Source organism: Hyperolius riggenbachi, chromosome 12 (genome assembly GCF_040937935.1).
Source record: "Hyperolius riggenbachi isolate aHypRig1 chromosome 12, aHypRig1.pri, whole genome shotgun sequence".
Classification (NCBI taxonomy): domain Eukaryota; kingdom Metazoa; phylum Chordata; class Amphibia; order Anura; family Hyperoliidae; genus Hyperolius; species Hyperolius riggenbachi.
The window spans coordinates 90,190,657-90,207,336 of record NC_090657.1 but is presented as its reverse complement, the minus strand read 5'-3'; the positions used below and the strand labels follow the sequence as shown (position 1 = coordinate 90,207,336).

Genomic DNA, 16,680 nt, shown 5'->3' with positions numbered 1-16,680 from the left:
ATATGTTAATTATTGTATATAAATGTGTGTGAAGCATTTTTGTTATTAAAACGTTTAAAATTGTTTTACGGTTATGACCTGTTCCTGAACATACACAATCGTACTTACGCCTCCGAAAATGTTACCTTGTGTCCTATAGTGTCTTGTATTTACAACCCGTATGTTTGAATCGGGCACAGATAGACAGATCTGGCGCCGATCCCTACATACCGCTAAGGGTTAAGTTACAGTGTTCTCAGTGTGTTAAAATAGTTAGTCGTGCGCTGACTCGCACGTGGTGGCAAGCATTTGAATTGGATGTGGGTGGTGAATCCTTTGGAGTCAGAACACTCCTCTCGGCTAGTTGTTTCATAGATTGCGAATCCACATATGGGCATCTATGCGCAAAGCGACAGCGAGACCGGGTTTCTGACTGAGCGATTGACCCAATCAAGGATTGGCCCTTGTGGTTCTTGACACCTATAGCTAGCTAACCTATACTGGGGCACCTATACCTGGCTAACCTTTACTGGGGGCACCTATACCTGGCTAGCCTATAATGGGCAACCTATAGCTGGCTATCTACACTTGGGCACCTATAGCTAGCCTGTACTGGGACACCTTTACCTGGTTAACCTATACTGGGCACCTATAGCTTGACACATTTAGGCAAGTTACAGGAAAAAAAGGTTATGGAAATTAATTGGATCACTTTTTGCACATAAATCCAGCAGAAACTTAACGCCAGGGAGGTTAATTATACTTGTCTGCCTGCCTGTTTTGTCACCACACACATGCTAACCTGCTGCCATTGGGGGTGTCTGGGTTGTGGTAAGGTCCAAACTGTGGCTTTACAACTGCTGCCTGGAACATGCTGCTGCCACAGGTGTCTTGATTTTTATACCCGGGGTCCTGAGGGAGTGTGGGGGGCACACTCCATGTAACACCATTCTTTACAAACATTGAAAATGCTGTTAGTGCTTATGCTGTCATAAAGTTATTAAATACTGTGATCCTACAGCCTATTCTGCTACCACCATCTCCTCCTGTCGCTGCCATAATCTTGTTTGTGGAAACCGCCAGATTCCACAGCCTTTTTGGCTACCAACACCTCCTCTTTCTGCCGCTGCTGTCATAATGTAACTTAATTGATGCTGGGGTCCCACCCGCCACCACCAGGTTCCTCACCCTATTCTGCTACCCTGTGATCACGAAGTGGGTGCCCTGAGCAACTCGTCTTGGGGGGTCTCCTGCCAACATTACATGCCAAAGAGAAGAGGAGTTTTTGTGATCAAGCTCAAGAAGCTGATGCATTCCTGCAAACTTTATATGTTGAAAATATGCATAGGTAGTGTGTGTGTGTGTGTGTGTGTGTGTGTGTGTGTGTGTGTGTGTGTGTGTGTGTGTGTGTGTGTGTGTGTGTGTGAGAGAGTGTGTGTGTGTGTGTGTGAGAGTGTGTGTGTGTGAGTGTGTGTGAGTGTGTGTGAGTGTGTGTGAGTGTGTGTGAGTGTGTGAGTGTGTGAGTGTGAGAGTGTGTGAGTGTGAGAGTGTGAGAGTGTGAGAGTGTGAGAGTGTGTGAGTGTGTGAGTGTGTGAGTGTGTGAGTGTGTGAGTGTGTGAGTGTGTGAGTGTGTGAGTGTGTGAGTGTGTGAGTGTGTGAGTGTGTGTGTGTGTGTGTGTGTGTGTGTGTGTGTGTGTGTGTGTGTGTGTGTGTGTGTGTGTAGAGGGAGGGAGATAGGGAGAGAGAGAAGCACTTTTTTTCTTGGTTAAAATATGTATGTATGCATCTATACAGGCCCGTCGAATGTAACAATTACGATCATATTTGCTGCAATCACAACATGTTAGCCATTACGACCATCACGAATGAGGCCCAACCAGTCCAAAACAGTCTTTATGCATGTTGGATACTTGTGGCTCTATACAATCAACAAGCTGACACATCATTGCATTCCAGCGCTTCTGGAAGTGTGGTCTTCCAGAGACAACAAAGGGATGATTTGCATATGCTTCTGTAATGCATTGTGGGAGACCTCATATGCTCACTCCAACCTGGATAATAGCAAATATCTTCTGTTTTAAGAAGGCAAACTTCTAATTTGCATCATTTGGTCTATCTTCACATCTCATTCTCATTGGAGCTTATCTTTTTTTCTAGACTATAATTTATTGTTGAACATAGGAAATGGCAAAATACTTTTTTTTTTTTAACACACATTAAGGCCTGGGACCCACAGCAATGCTTTTACAAGGTTATTTCTAAAAATCCCAGTGGGGTTCCTTTAAACCCCTCTCACCCCCAAAGAAAAAGTCACAGCCCGACATGGAGTGAGGTGAGGAGGAAATGGAAGCAATCCAGACAGATGTTAATGAATTTCACAGCCGAGATGACAATAAAAGCAGTAGTAGAATAGCATCTCAAAACCACATTCACAGAGGAAATACAATCCATGTGCAGCACAACAGGCTGAGACTTACAGTAAATGGATTTCCTCTCAAACACCCAACACCCCCCCATCACCACACACCTCAAGATACCTAAAATAATCAGATTATTGCCTCCATTCTGAATATTTTACACAATGAACTGCAAAACAGTTATATACACAGTAACCTACTTACAAACTACTCGAGTTACAACATTTCAGAGATACAAACAAAGTTGTCCTAATATAAAAAAAAAAATACAATACATATTTTCAGGGTTAAATGTTACAGTACTGAAAAAAACTAAGGCCTGGAACCCACTAGAAAACGCTATCGCTAATCGCAATTGTTTTGTATGAGCAGTTTGTAAGCGATTTCATGAGCGTTTTAGGGAGCTATTTTAGAAAGCGTAAACAATTTGCCAGTGGTTGTGTAGCTATTAGCGTTTTAAAGTTTGATTGGCCCTTTCATTTATTTTTAATTTTGTTACAGTGTACATTAACTTTCAAACGCTAGCAAAATCACTCCATGCAAGTTTTGATGAGCGATTCCGCCAGTGATTATATACTTTACATTGAAGCGCTAACGCTAACAAAATGCTGCATGTCCTGCGCTTGCGATTTTGGGATTCGCAAACGCTCAAGTGGAAGTTGGCACATCAGTTAACATTAGCTAAACGTTTTTGGGGTTTCAAGCGCTCCCTAAATGCTCTGAAAAGCGCTCTTGGGGGTTCCAGCCCTTAGAGCTAATCGCTAAACAAACGCTGGCAAATTGTTTACACTTTCTAAAATCGCTCCCTAAAACGCTCATGAAATCGCTTACAAACTGCTCATACAAAACTCTTGCGATTAGCGATAGTGTTTTGTAGTGGGTTCCAGGCCTAAGGGCTGGTTCACACTTGAGTGCTTTTCAGCACTTTGCTGATCACCGGCGATCAGCAAAGCACTACTGCTAATGTAACCCTATGGGATAATTCTCACTGAAGCACTTGAGATTAGCATAAATTGCAAACACGCACATGCACAGACCCTGGGTGCACAGCCACTTCCACAGCAGCCTGAAATTAAGATTTGGCCAATAAGTATGCATTTCTTAAAGGACAACTGAAGCAAGAGGAATGTGGAGACAGCAATATTTGTTTCCTTTCTAGCAATACCAGTTACCTAGCTGTCCTGCTGACCCTTTGCTTCCAATACTTTTAGCCATAGACCCTGAACAAGCATGCAGCAGATCAAGTGTCATCTATTAAGATTAGCTGCATGTTTGTTTCTGGTGTTATTCAAACACTACTGCAGCTAAATAGATCAGCAGGGTTGCCAGGCAACGTTGTTACAAGACATTATATATAGCAGTCTCCATATTCTTCTCACTTCAGTTGTCCTTTAATTAAAAAAAAATGCCCCTCAGCCCACTCAAGTCAGGTAGTGTGGATCTATAGATACTCCGTAAGCAAAGCACTTAGGGGTCAATTTAAAACTAATATTGGCAGGCACCAGCAAGATCAAATGCAGGCATTACGGTTTATTGTGCATATAATGCAGAGGAGATCCCCATGGGGGCAGCACTTGTCCCTAGCTTACAGCTGTTTTGTGGGCTGTACCCAAATTGTCAAGAGGAAGCAGTGTGTAGGGAGGCCTTTATAATAATTAGCCTTTGTTTTCACCACAGTGCAGTAAAGGTATGGTATTATAAAAAAAAAAATACAGGTAGCTTTAAGGCAGGGAACACACTTGTTAGATGCCTGCGCGTTTTGCCTCAAACTGCCGGACATTATAGTAAAAAGAACAATGGTTATCTGTACCAAGAGTATCAGGCAATCAAAACGAATTACAGCCCAACAACTTAAAAGCCCTCCTGCACTATTAAAGCATAGCTTTTAAGGAATAAATTAAAATCGGCTCTATGCTATATGCTGGTGCAGTGCAAAAATGAAAGTGTGACTGGTTTGCGTGGACTCAAGGGGTTGCAGGGTCTTCAAACCCTATAATACTGGAATAATGGGGGCAGACGCATACCCATCAGAACCAGAAACAGGCTGCTGCCTGCTGATAGTCAGACTGGGGAAGTATGGGAGGGTTCACAATGTATTGCAAATCTATGTACAATAAGACACAGAACATACATATTGCACCTTTCTCCTGGCGGACTCAAAGTGTCAGAGCTGCAGCCACTAGGAAGCGCTCTATAGGTGTTATCAGTGCTAGGGAGTCTCGCTCAAGGTCAGGGACGGATCTAGGGGGGGCAGGCGGGTCTCTTGCCCCAGGCGCAGTTTGTTGAATTCTTAAAGAGGCGGCAAAATTTGGATGGGGGATGGCAGTTTAGGCGCCAAAACCTGACCTTGCCCCAGGCGCAACTTGGTCTAGATCCGTCCCTGCTCAATGTCTGCTACTAAATAGGTGCTGGCTTACTGACCAGGAAGAGCAAAGATTCAAACCCTGGTCTCCTGTGAGGCAGAACCCTTCCCCAGTTCACTATCCAGCCTCAATAAGTGTTAGCTGGCAGGGCAGATTTTAGTCAGTCAAGACAAATGATATCACCCCAACCAAGCCACCCAATACACATGAAGCCCACACAAAACCTGCTTTGACATAGCAAATTATTCCCATCATGAACAGGTTTCTACCTTACAAGGGCTTTGTCAGAGGACAAGAAAACATGCGTGCAATGAGTGCATGCAGCAAATAGCCCAAGTCAGCTAAGATAATTACTCAATAATTGCGATAGCTACTCACGTTTCAGAGGCAGGCCCAGTGCAAGGATATTTTCAATGGATTCCCACAGATACCTGTAAAAGAAATATATAAATGTGAGCAGCAAGTTACATCTGGAAAAGTATATTATAGTGCTACCGTAGTTCCATCTCAGAGAGGGCATTATTTTTATAACTAAAAAATCTTCTCCAATTAGTAAAATTTTAGCGATTAATAAACGACTATCAACCATTTGATTGCATCTTAATGTAATTTGGCTTCCATAGATCCAAATTAATCCATGCCATGCACTGATGAGGATGAACCAATCTGTATGCATGTTGGGTTATCTGGAGGTGTGTGTAGCTTCTAATGGCAACAACGGTTAATTTGCATATATTCAGCAGTGATGCACTGGGAGACATCTGAAGCTCACTCCAACCTGAATTATCGCAAATTCTTTCTGTTTTAAGAAAGCAAAAACTTTTGTTTTCCATTGCATCTTCAAAAACCATTAACCTCCTGGGAGTTACGGACGAGCTCAGCTCGTCCAGTAACGCCGCAGGGCTCTGCTCGGGCCCTGGTGGGCCGATTTGAATAATTTTTTTTTTAAACACGCAGCTAGCACTTTGCTAGCTGCGTGTTTCTCCGATCGCCGCCGATCCACCGCTACATGCCGCGAAAGAGGGCTCCCCCCCATCCCGCAGACCCTGTGCGCAGCCTGGCCAATTGCCGCCAGGCAGCGGGTTGCGCTATGGGGTGGATCGGGAGTCCCTGTGACGTCACAACGTCGATGATGTCATTACATTCGTCGCCATGGCAACAGGGAAGCCCTGAAGGAAATCCAGTTCAGAACGGTATTTCCTGATGGGCTTGATCGCCGGTGGCGATCGGAGGTGTGGGAGAGATGTCGCAGGGGGGGGGGGGGGGGGGGGGAATCATGTAGCTAGCGCTAGGCTAGCTACATGATTAAAAAAAAAAAAAAAAATAGGTTAAAACAACCCTCCTGCGGCCGCAAGGCAGCGGGAATCAAAACGTCAGGGAGGTTAAACACCCTTTCCTTATACTAGCATACATAGCATACACTATTCATCAACCCTGCTACACTTGCACAAATGCTCCTGCTGTGCCTTGTAATGTAGTTTACTTCAAGCAGGGGCACACTTGACAAGCCATTGTGGCGTGCAATTTCCGGGTCTCTGACACTCTGCCATCAGGTTCCCAATGGAATTTTACCACACATGATTTTCAGATTAATTCGCAACTTCTCAGATGCTGTGACATACATTTGAATCGGGAACACGGGCATGGTACAGGGTAAAGGAGAAAAAGGCAAAATTGTGAATGCGGAATGCGAACAACGTACGATTACCGTGACAGCCATTAACTACAACTGCATGGTTGAAATAACTGTGCTCCCAACTTCATTCAAAATGTCTAAAGCTTTTGCATCCTTCCTTAGGATCCATCCACACTAGTGCATTGGCTAGAAGACAGGGGGCTGCACCTTTTTCAGAAACACACAGCACATGTGTTGCAGTGTGGATACATTAAACAGTAAGCAGCACTGTGACATAGCGGTTAGAACTCTCTGCTTGCAGTGCTTGGTCCCCGGTTCAAATGCCAGCCAGGGCTATCGGCACAGATTTAGTATGTTTCCTCCCATAGCCCAAAAACATGCAGATAAGTTAATTGGCGTCTCCCTAATTGGTCCTAGACTACGTACATGCACTTCATGATACATGCATAGACATATGACGGTACTTATCTGTTAGCCGGGCGCATCCGGCAGGTGGCGCTAATTACTAATCCCCCTCCAGGCCGCCATGTATAGTAGGGAAAGATGCAACTCTGGTGGAGTTTTGTCGCCACCTGCCGGATGCGCCCGGCTAACAGATAAGTACCCATATGACTATAGTAGGTTAGTAGTAAATTAGATTGTGAGCCTCTCTGAGGGACAGTATAAGACAATATAATGAAAAGACTATATACTCTGTACAGGTCTGCGGAAGGTTCGACACTATAAATACTAAATAATAATACAATGTGTAAATAATAATAATGCCACGGTGGACAACACTACATACAAATTCTGTGCAGAACCACTACGCCACTGTATAGTATATCTTCAGTCTGTGTACAGCTTGGCCTCAGACTGACCTCAGTTTCCCATTAACTAGTATAGCTAGGACAGGAACTGATGTCCCACTCAAAGTGACATAAAACTGAACTGCAGTCAAAGGTCCACATACACTAGCCCTTACGCTGATCCAAGAAAGGCATAAGGTATAAAATATATTTAAAAGATCAGTATAATGTTGAACTGAAATGGATTTTTAAGGGGTCTGTACAGATGTTATCAGTGCAGCCGCTGCCCTGTAAAAAACAGCGCATCGAGTGCCCTCGAAACGGCGCATCAATGCGCCGTTTCGAGGGCACCCGATGCGCTGTTTGTCGCACCGGGTGCGCCATTTACAGGGCAGCGGGTGCGACGATAAATTTGACTACTAAAGCATAACCACATTTATATAACAAGATATAGAAGATGATTGATTAGCACCAGTTGCTGGCTGACAGCTGACTCTATGTAGTCGCTCCTGTTGGTGGTTGTGCTCACAGTCCAGAGGTTACATCCACAGATAGTAGAAAGAAACAATATGGAGCACCAACTCTTGCTATTCAGGTTTATTGCGTGTACATAGGCTTACAGGTATACCAGTAGGTTAGGGTGGAGGTACCGGCCTGACAGCCGTTTCGCGGCACCTGCCGCTTTCTCAAAGGCACAAAAGGTATCAAGTCTTACAGGACAATGTGGTCAATAAATACATTATGTTAACACTCACCACACCCATCCGTCCCTGCATCATGGATTGGTAACGCGCCGCTCCTTCTAGCGTTCGCGTACGCTTCCGGGTAGCTACCCGCCCGTTTCCGGGGTCATGTGACTTACCAACCAATCGGCGCTCAAGGACGACGGCCCTATCCAGAGCTTAGGAAGGGGGGGCAGTCCGGCGCTGCGTTCAGTCTACGTCACGACGAGCGTTTCTAGTTACTATAGCAACCCCAATCCTGATGCAGAGACTTGATAGGAGCGTGTCCCTGCAACAGAGATGAAAACAAAGATTAAGAATTAAAAGGCTACCTGTAATTACAAATGTAAAAACATTTAAGAACATATATAGAAGCAGGCTGAATTTGAAATATTTATAACTCTAATATGCGTCTAAAAAGCAATGCAATTCATTACGTTCATTAAGTCCTTGTGCATAGCAGGCATCTGTCAATGAGATAATTTTTGCTTCCTCCTGTAAAAGAATTTGCTTACGATTACCACCTCTATGGGGGATCGGTATTTGTTTCAGGCCTGTGAATTTCAGGCCCCCTGATCTCCCATTAGGACACTCTCTCATATGTAGTATAAATCTACCTGCTCCAACCCCCGTACGTATAGAATTAACGTGTTGCTGGAAACGGGTGGCCAATTGCTGCTCAGTCTTACCAACATAGAACCTTTTACAGGGACATATAATTGCATATACTACGTAAGTGGACCTACAGTGTATATAGTCTCTAATAACAATGTTAGTACCCCCTAATTGTACATTCTTACCGGGTAAAAATTGGTCACAATGATTACAAGTTCTACATCTGAAATTGCCTTTGGGGTAGAGATTCTGTAGCCAGTTATCCTTTTTCGGTTTTCTTAGTTCACTAGAGGTGACAATGTCACCCACTGTTTGAGCCCTCCTAAAGGTAATTAGAGGTTTCTCTTTTGTAATGCAGTTTAAAGTGGGATCGCATTGCAAGATAGACCAGTGTTTCAAGATACTGGTTTTTATCTGTGCAGCCATTGGAGAGTAGTCGAAAACCATTGCTACACGACTACCTTTAGAGCAAGATTTCTGTCCTTTCTTTCTCTCAGAATGAGATCCAGACGATCCCTATTTTTTGCTTTTATATAAGATTTGGTCACTAACTCCACAGGATATCCCTTGGCTAGGAACCGCATACCCAGTTCATAACTTTGCGACTCAAAGTCCTCTTCAAGACTATTATTCCTTGAAGCTGTAAATCAAGGAATTCCACTTTATCTCCCCCCCACACTCCTGACATCGTCCACAAATCGATACCAGCAGGCGACCAGGTCGCGAAAGGGATTAGAATAATGATTCTAATCCCTTTCGCGACCTGGTCGCCTGCTGGTATCGATTTGTGGACGATGTCTTAATCGTCTGGAAGGGTGACTAGAAAGGATTCGAAGAATTTGTGAAATACATCAACATAAATACCTTCAATATGCAATTTACAGGAGTGTGGGGGGGGAGATAAAGTGGAATTCCTTGATTTACAGCTGTTTATCAAGGAAGAAGCAATTCTAACAAGAGGATATCGAAAAAACACAGCTACCAACTCCCTCCTAAGATATAACAGCTATCACCCTAGGCATACCCTTGGGGGGATCCCATACGGGCAGTTCCTGCGGCTCAAAAGGAATAATAGTCTTGAAGAGGACTTTGAGTCGCAAAGTTATGAACTGGGTATGCGGTTCCTAGCCAAGGGATATCCTGTGGAGTTAGTGACCAAATCTTATATAAAAGCAAAAAATAGGGATCGTCTGGATCTCATTCTGAGAGAAAGAAAGAACAGACAGAACTCTTGCTCTAAAGGTAGTCGTGTAGCAATGGTTTTCGACTACTCTCCAATGGCTGCACAGATAAAAACCAGTATCTTGAAACACTGGTCTATCTTGCAATGCGATCCCACTTTAAACTGCATTACAAAAGAGAAACCTCTAATTACCTTTAGGAGGGCTCAAACAGTGGGTGACATTGTCACCTCTAGTGAACTAAGAAAACCGAAAAAGGATAACTGGCTACAGAATCTCTACCCCAAAGGCAATTTCAGATGTAGAACTCGTAATCATTGTGACCAATTTTTACCCGGTAAGAATGTACAATTAGGGGGTACTAACATTATTAGAGACTATATACACTGTAGGTCCACTTACGTAGTATATGCAATTATATGTCCCTGTAAAAGGTTCTATGTTGGTAAGACTGAGCAGCAATTGGCCACCCGTTTCCAGCAACACGTTAATTCTATACGTACGGGGGTTGGAGCAGGTAGATTTATACTACATATGAGAGAGTGTCATAATGGGAGATCAGGGGGCCTGAAATTCACAGGCCTGAAACAAATACCGATCCCCCATAGAGGTGGTAATCGTAAGCAAATTCTTTTACAGGAGGAAGCAAAAATTATCTCATTGACAGATGCCTGCTATGCACAAGGACTTAATGAACGTAATGAATTGCATTGCTTTTTAGACGCATATTAGAGTTATAAATATTTCAAATTCAGCCTGCTTCTATATATGTTCTTAAATGTTTTTACATTTGTAATTACAGGTAGCCTTTTAATTCTTAATCTTTGTTTTCATCTCTGTTGCAGGGACACGCTCCTATCAAGTCTCTGCATCAGGATTGAGGTTGCTATAGTAACTAGAAACGCTCGTCGTGACGTAGACTGAACGCAGCGCCGGACTGCCCCCCCTTCCTAAGCTCTGGATAGGGCCGTCGTCCTTGAGCGCCGATTGGTTGGTAAGTCACATGACCCCGGAAACGGGCGGGTAGCTACCCGGAAGCGTACGCGGACGCTAGAAGGAGCGGCGCGTTACCAATCCATGATGCAGGGACGGATGGGTGTGGTGAGTGTTAACATAATGTATTTATTGACCACATTGTCCTGTAAGACTTGATACCTTTTGTGCCTTTGAGAAAGCGGCAGGTGCCGCGAAACGGCTGTCAGGCCGGTACCTCCACCCTAACCTACTGGTATACCTGTAAGCCTATGTACACGCAATAAACCTGAATAGCAAGAGTTGGTGCTCCATATTGTTTCTTTCTACTATCTGTGGATATAACCACATTTATAAATGCTTTAATTCAGGCCAAAATGTTCCCGTTAATATTGCATTTATGATCAACTAGTGATTTTGCTATATCAGAGATCCGAGGGCCACCTAGGACAGGAACAGGAAGTGATATGCAGACAGTATTGACCAGACCTGACTACAGATTGCAGATGTGAATATAGCTACACACAGAAGCGGTAGGTTAAGGGCATATATGCAGGGCAAGACTTGGAGGGATCTGACAGAGTACAGAGAAAAGCTGTTGTACACAGATTAGAGAACTGCTGTGGAGAATTGATTCATAAACATCAATCGATTCATAAACATAAATTAATGGTTAACACTAGCTGGCAGACCTAATACTTTTCTAGCGCACGAAAAAATGCAACCAAAACATTTTTTTGCATTTTTAGTACAAATACTGCATCCCTGGCAGCATCACTTATCTAATCTAAAGATGAACATGTACTGTAAACAAGTCCAGTACCACTTAACTAAATCTGGATTTTTCAGGCCTACATGTACAGCATGAACCAAGGGCTCCGCAGGTGCACAGAAAAGGATTTCGGAATTACTGCAAAGTTAAAAAGCAAAACGTTTCTGCAGTCTACCATTATTGTGAGTGGAGATGGCATATAACCTATAAAAATACAGTATGGACTATATACATATATACAGTATGAACTCCATTTATGTTACCTGATTACTAATTAAACAAGACACTTCACCTGCACCACATATAAGCAAGTAATGTCTATTTTAAAGAGACTACCAAAATGTTTAGCCTTATTTCTTCTATCCTGCAAGTTCCTATACCTGTTCTAATGTACTCTGGATTACTGCAGCTCTGTAATATCACTAATCATCTTTCCTTTGTCAGGCTGTGTCGAGCCTAGGAGGAATGTGCTGCCTCTGCTGTGATAGGGAGAAAGTTAGGCATGCCCCCTGCAGGCTCTGTGTGTATGCTTTGTTTATCCCTCACAGAAAGGCCTCTGCTCTCTGTTTCAGCTTGTCATGCTGAGAAACTGTGAGAATCCCTGACAGGAGTGCAGATAATTTACTGGTAATAAAAACTTGTAGTATACTGTAACACGATATATATATACACATACATCACTTCCTGGTTAGCGGCCATGTTTTTTGTTTGTAAACACTGCCTAAAACTGGCGATTAAAAGCCAGGATTGTGGCGGTGAGTGTCGGATACGGCAAAGAGGAATCCAGGAGATCACAGTGACTTGATTAGTATGTTTTTTATTGTACAAATCGGACAGTACAGATTCTCTTTAAGAAGGATGAGCTACCTTTCACAATGAAAACACATGAGTACGTTTATTTTCCTAAAGGGAAAACAGACATCCTGTAGATAAACAGTAGTTTGCAGTTTGAAAATAAAATGCATCAGGAAACCAATATGTATATTACAGCTACAGATGATATAAATCAAACTGACAAGTAAGTGCCTGGCAGTATGCCCTCTCTTGTGCTCAATCTCCACACCTGCTGCAAAGAGACTTTCTTCCTGGTCTAAGCATTAGCAATCAGTCTACTGCACATAATAAATACAAACCCACAAAATGAGAACATTCCAGGGATCAAATAAAACCCAGTTCCCAGGGTTGAGTTAGGGCAATAAGGTAAGGGGCTAGAAACGATTCAGAATTTTTGTAGGCTGTGTGACAGATAATGCATAAAAAAATTAATAAAAATGCAATATAATATATATATATATATATATATATATATATATATATATATATATATATATATATATATATATATATTGCCCATTTTCAGGTACAGTTTGAAAACGCTTAGTGATCAGAGTACAGATTTTCAGTCTCTGTGAGGGTGGGTGTAACTGCTGCTGCCTGAAATAAATCATTGTACAGTTTTGTCAGTACAGGGACTGGCACACACACAATCTCTTTGAGAGGATTGCAGTCTACGGCCTTGATGCAGCAAACTGCGTTAAATATACCACACACACAGCGCGGGTCAATATTAGCGCGCCCACACATCGTGCAGTCCTGTTAATGTAGCGCGAGCTCCAAACTACCACGCGATGCGCTTGTAGCGTGACCGTGGTACTCCACTAGCGCGGCCATTACCACAGCAATTAGGAGTGCACGTTACACACTAACAGGACCGTGCGGTGTGTGTGAGCGCTAATATTAACCCATGCTATGTGTGAGCGGTAGATTTAACACAGTTTCCTGCATTAAGGCCCATAGCAGTGACAGGTGTGCAAAGAGTCTGTTTGAGCTCCTTTCCAGGTACAGTACAAGTTATTTATTTGACATTTGCTAATCAAGTAGTTTCTGCACAGTCACAAAAAAAGCTCTGCAGCTGAATCTCAGCACAGATATAGAAAAACATGCGGGTCTTTAAACACTCAGAATTTAAGTAAATTAAACAATCACTCCATTTCATCTCTCTTGGCCAGCTCAAGGCTTTGTCAGCATAGGCATATTTGATTATGGTTCTGAGATTCTTTTTATTATGTTAATACAGTGAGGAGACAGACATGATAAGACGTGTTGTGCCATGAGGCTTAAGGACGTTACATCTGGCTGGATGATCTTGGTAAACAGCCATCAGGATAAACACAGATAGGAGAAATTAGAGCTGGAGTCTGTATGATAAACTCGGAATTAACGTGTGGATTTAAGGATTAGACTCTTGAGTTGAGAGATGCCCATGGGGTAAAGGTTACGACAGGCAGAGTTCTGATGAGAACAAACTCGATTTAGGCCTTAATTATGGCTAAGGACAAACAGTCCATGGGGAGAGGACATTTCATTAGCGGAGATGGGAGAGGAGCAGAGGCATAATGGAGCGCAGTATAGCACAAGACACATCTCTGCTATTATATAATTGTCAAAGCTCAAGCACAAATTGCTCCAAAGGCTCGAGTAATACACATGTAAAATGGAAAGATCTTGACTTACTACTCTGGTACAAAGCCTTTCAAACATAACAAGAAACTGAAATGTAAACACACACACACTGAAAAATCATAACAAAGGTGAAATCAGCCAACTGTTCATTGCAATAGCAACATACAGCATTACTAAAGAGATAAAATGACATCATATATAATACGCATTAGCTTGGTAAGCCCGGGGATACATGAGACATTCAGCCAGGTTCGGGCAATTTCTTTAAAAAGAAAACCCCACTTTTGTGACTGCTAATCAACCCATTTTTTATTTTCACTTTATGCCACAAACCCACTAGGAGCAATTTTGTGAGCGCTTGCTAATTCTTGCTAATGTAATGCTATGGGTGTGATCCCACTTCTGGGATGTGATTTTCTAAAAATCCCCCCTAGCATTGCATTAGCAAGAGCTTTTTCAAATCACTAGCGATTAGAAATCGATCGTATTGGTTTTCTGGCCTTTGTGTTGGTAATAATTACTGTATATACTCGACTATACGTCTAGAAATGTAGGTCTGACTCACTAAATAAAAGTATAGGAGTCAACTTATACACAACTCACTATTAAATTCCAGTTCACAGGCAGCAAAAGTTAAAAAAACAAAAAAAAAAAACAAAGAAAATCAAACTATACCTGCTTGCAACTATGGAAACCACTCGCTGTTTTGTGTACAGAATGTCCTAGAATTCTTTTTCTATATGCATTATTGGTTAGCTGCTTTATCGTGAGTCTGCTCACTGCCTACAGACATGTACAGTAAGCTTTTCATTTACGAATTCTGGCGCTGTATAAAGTTTTCCTTGTAGGTGCTCCACATGATTACAGCAGCAAATAATTTAATAAATTGACTTTCATGGGATCTTTGTTTAGGTTAGCTAAGATACAGGTACATTTCTGCCACCTAATAGACAGGTTATATAGGGTTATAAAGACATTTGGCGCTAGTCTAGTTTGGGAACCCAGCAGGAAACCTCACAGAGAAACTAGGTTAAAATGATTGGGTGGACAGCACCCTCTCAAACTGCTAGGTTGCAGATAGGTTGTAGTAAACTATGCCCACACTATTCAGCCAATCACAAAGGGTTGTGCTGTAGAGGATGCTGGAGAACTGTTTCCTTTCAGGTTTCCTACTGGCTCCCCTAAAATAGACTAGTGCCAGAAATTCAACCTAGATGTTCAGGATCTCTTATACTTTCTGGTATTCTCCATCTTTAGCCAATACACCCCACAGTATACAAGAATTGGGTATTAGACTGAACTAGCTAGGTGTTCTTCCCAGCTTGTGGACCATCGGTGGATCTTTACCTGAAATGGACCCAGGTGGAATTCTGCAAATTAGACTGTTTTGTAATGAGTCAGAGTTTGAGCAATTTTTGGTGATCTGATGTTGGCGGTTTCATAAACCGAGGGTCAGAGTTAAAAATTGATGATTTTTGTACCCACTCCATAGCCCTGACTGGGCTGTAGAGTCAGAGTCGAAGGAATTTTTGGGTACCTGGAGTCAAAGTAAGAGGTTTTATAAACCGAAGAGTCTGAGGTGCATGATTTTTGTACCAACTCCACAGTCCTGCCTTTCAGTGTCCTTTTTGTTGCTTGGGCCATCTATTTCATGGTTTACTACCGTTTACCATATGCATATCAGGGTCATGGCTTGTGGCGCGGGGTTTATGATGCTAAGCATTTTATGATGTCTATGAGCATCGTAGAATACTAATAAGAGCCTGTCTATAAAAGTGTGGTGCATTGCATTTGAACGATGGTTAGAATTGTTGTGTTTTTCTAAACGCAGCACAATATGCAATGCAGCTATGATTCAAATGCAATTGAACACGTCATCCACACGAGCCCTTACACATAAGCTGTACTGCCTCAGCTGAGAAAGTACCATGTGTACAGAAGCCTCATTGTTAAGATCTCATCATGCCATATCCATAGCACGGTGGCATAGTGGATAGCTCTCTCGCCTTGCAGCGCTGGGTCCCTGGTTTGAATCGCAGCCAGGGCACTATCTGCAAAGAGTTTGTATGTTCTCTCCGTGTCTGTGTGGGTTTCCTCCGGGCACTCCGGTTTCCTCCCACATCCCAAAAACATACGGATAAGTTAATTGGCTCCCCCTAAAATTGGCCCTAGACTACAATACATACACTACATAATATAGACATATGGCAATGGTAGGGATTAGATTGTGAGCTCCTTTGAGGGACAGTTAGTGACAAGATATATATATATATATATATATATATATATATATATATATATACACTGTACAGCGCTGCGTAATATGTCGGCGCTATATAAATACTAAATAATAATAATAATATCTTTAGAAGCAGCCAACATCCAACCAACTACAGAGCCCAATATGCTCCTACTCATGTCCATCCCCTCCCTAATCCCCCCGAAAGCATCTGCGTCATGCTCAGTGTGTCGTCCGTAGCAACAGATGTGTCGCAAGTATCTAAGTTACAGGCCTCAGCTTTTTAGCCAAGGGATCGAACCCCAAACCATGCAGGCAACAATATTTGTTTGTGTATATGCAGCTTTACACATATGTCTAAGTAAAGGACACGAATGCAAGATAATGAAAGTCTACTAGCCAGCACCCATGGCATGGAAAGCTACATTTCTGAGTGTTGAGAAACTACATCCAACCATACAAGCCAAGGGAACAGAAAATTATATACAAATCTATCTGGAGAACACATCTGAGAATTACTGAAACAACAAAAA

General features: G+C 42.6%; 1 protein-coding gene across 4 annotated transcripts in view; it reads right to left on the bottom strand.

Annotated features, from left to right (window-relative positions):
* Nucleotides 1-16,680, bottom strand: part of LOC137541041 (signal transducer and activator of transcription 5B) — a 349,270-nt gene that overhangs the window by 136,037 nt on the left and 196,553 nt on the right. For all 4 annotated transcript variants that reach the window (XM_068262188.1, XM_068262187.1, XM_068262190.1 and 1 more), the window contains one exon: nt 5,138-5,190. The gene's annotated coding sequence lies outside the window, so the exon portion shown is untranslated. The remainder of the gene's footprint in view (nt 1-5,137; nt 5,191-16,680) is intronic.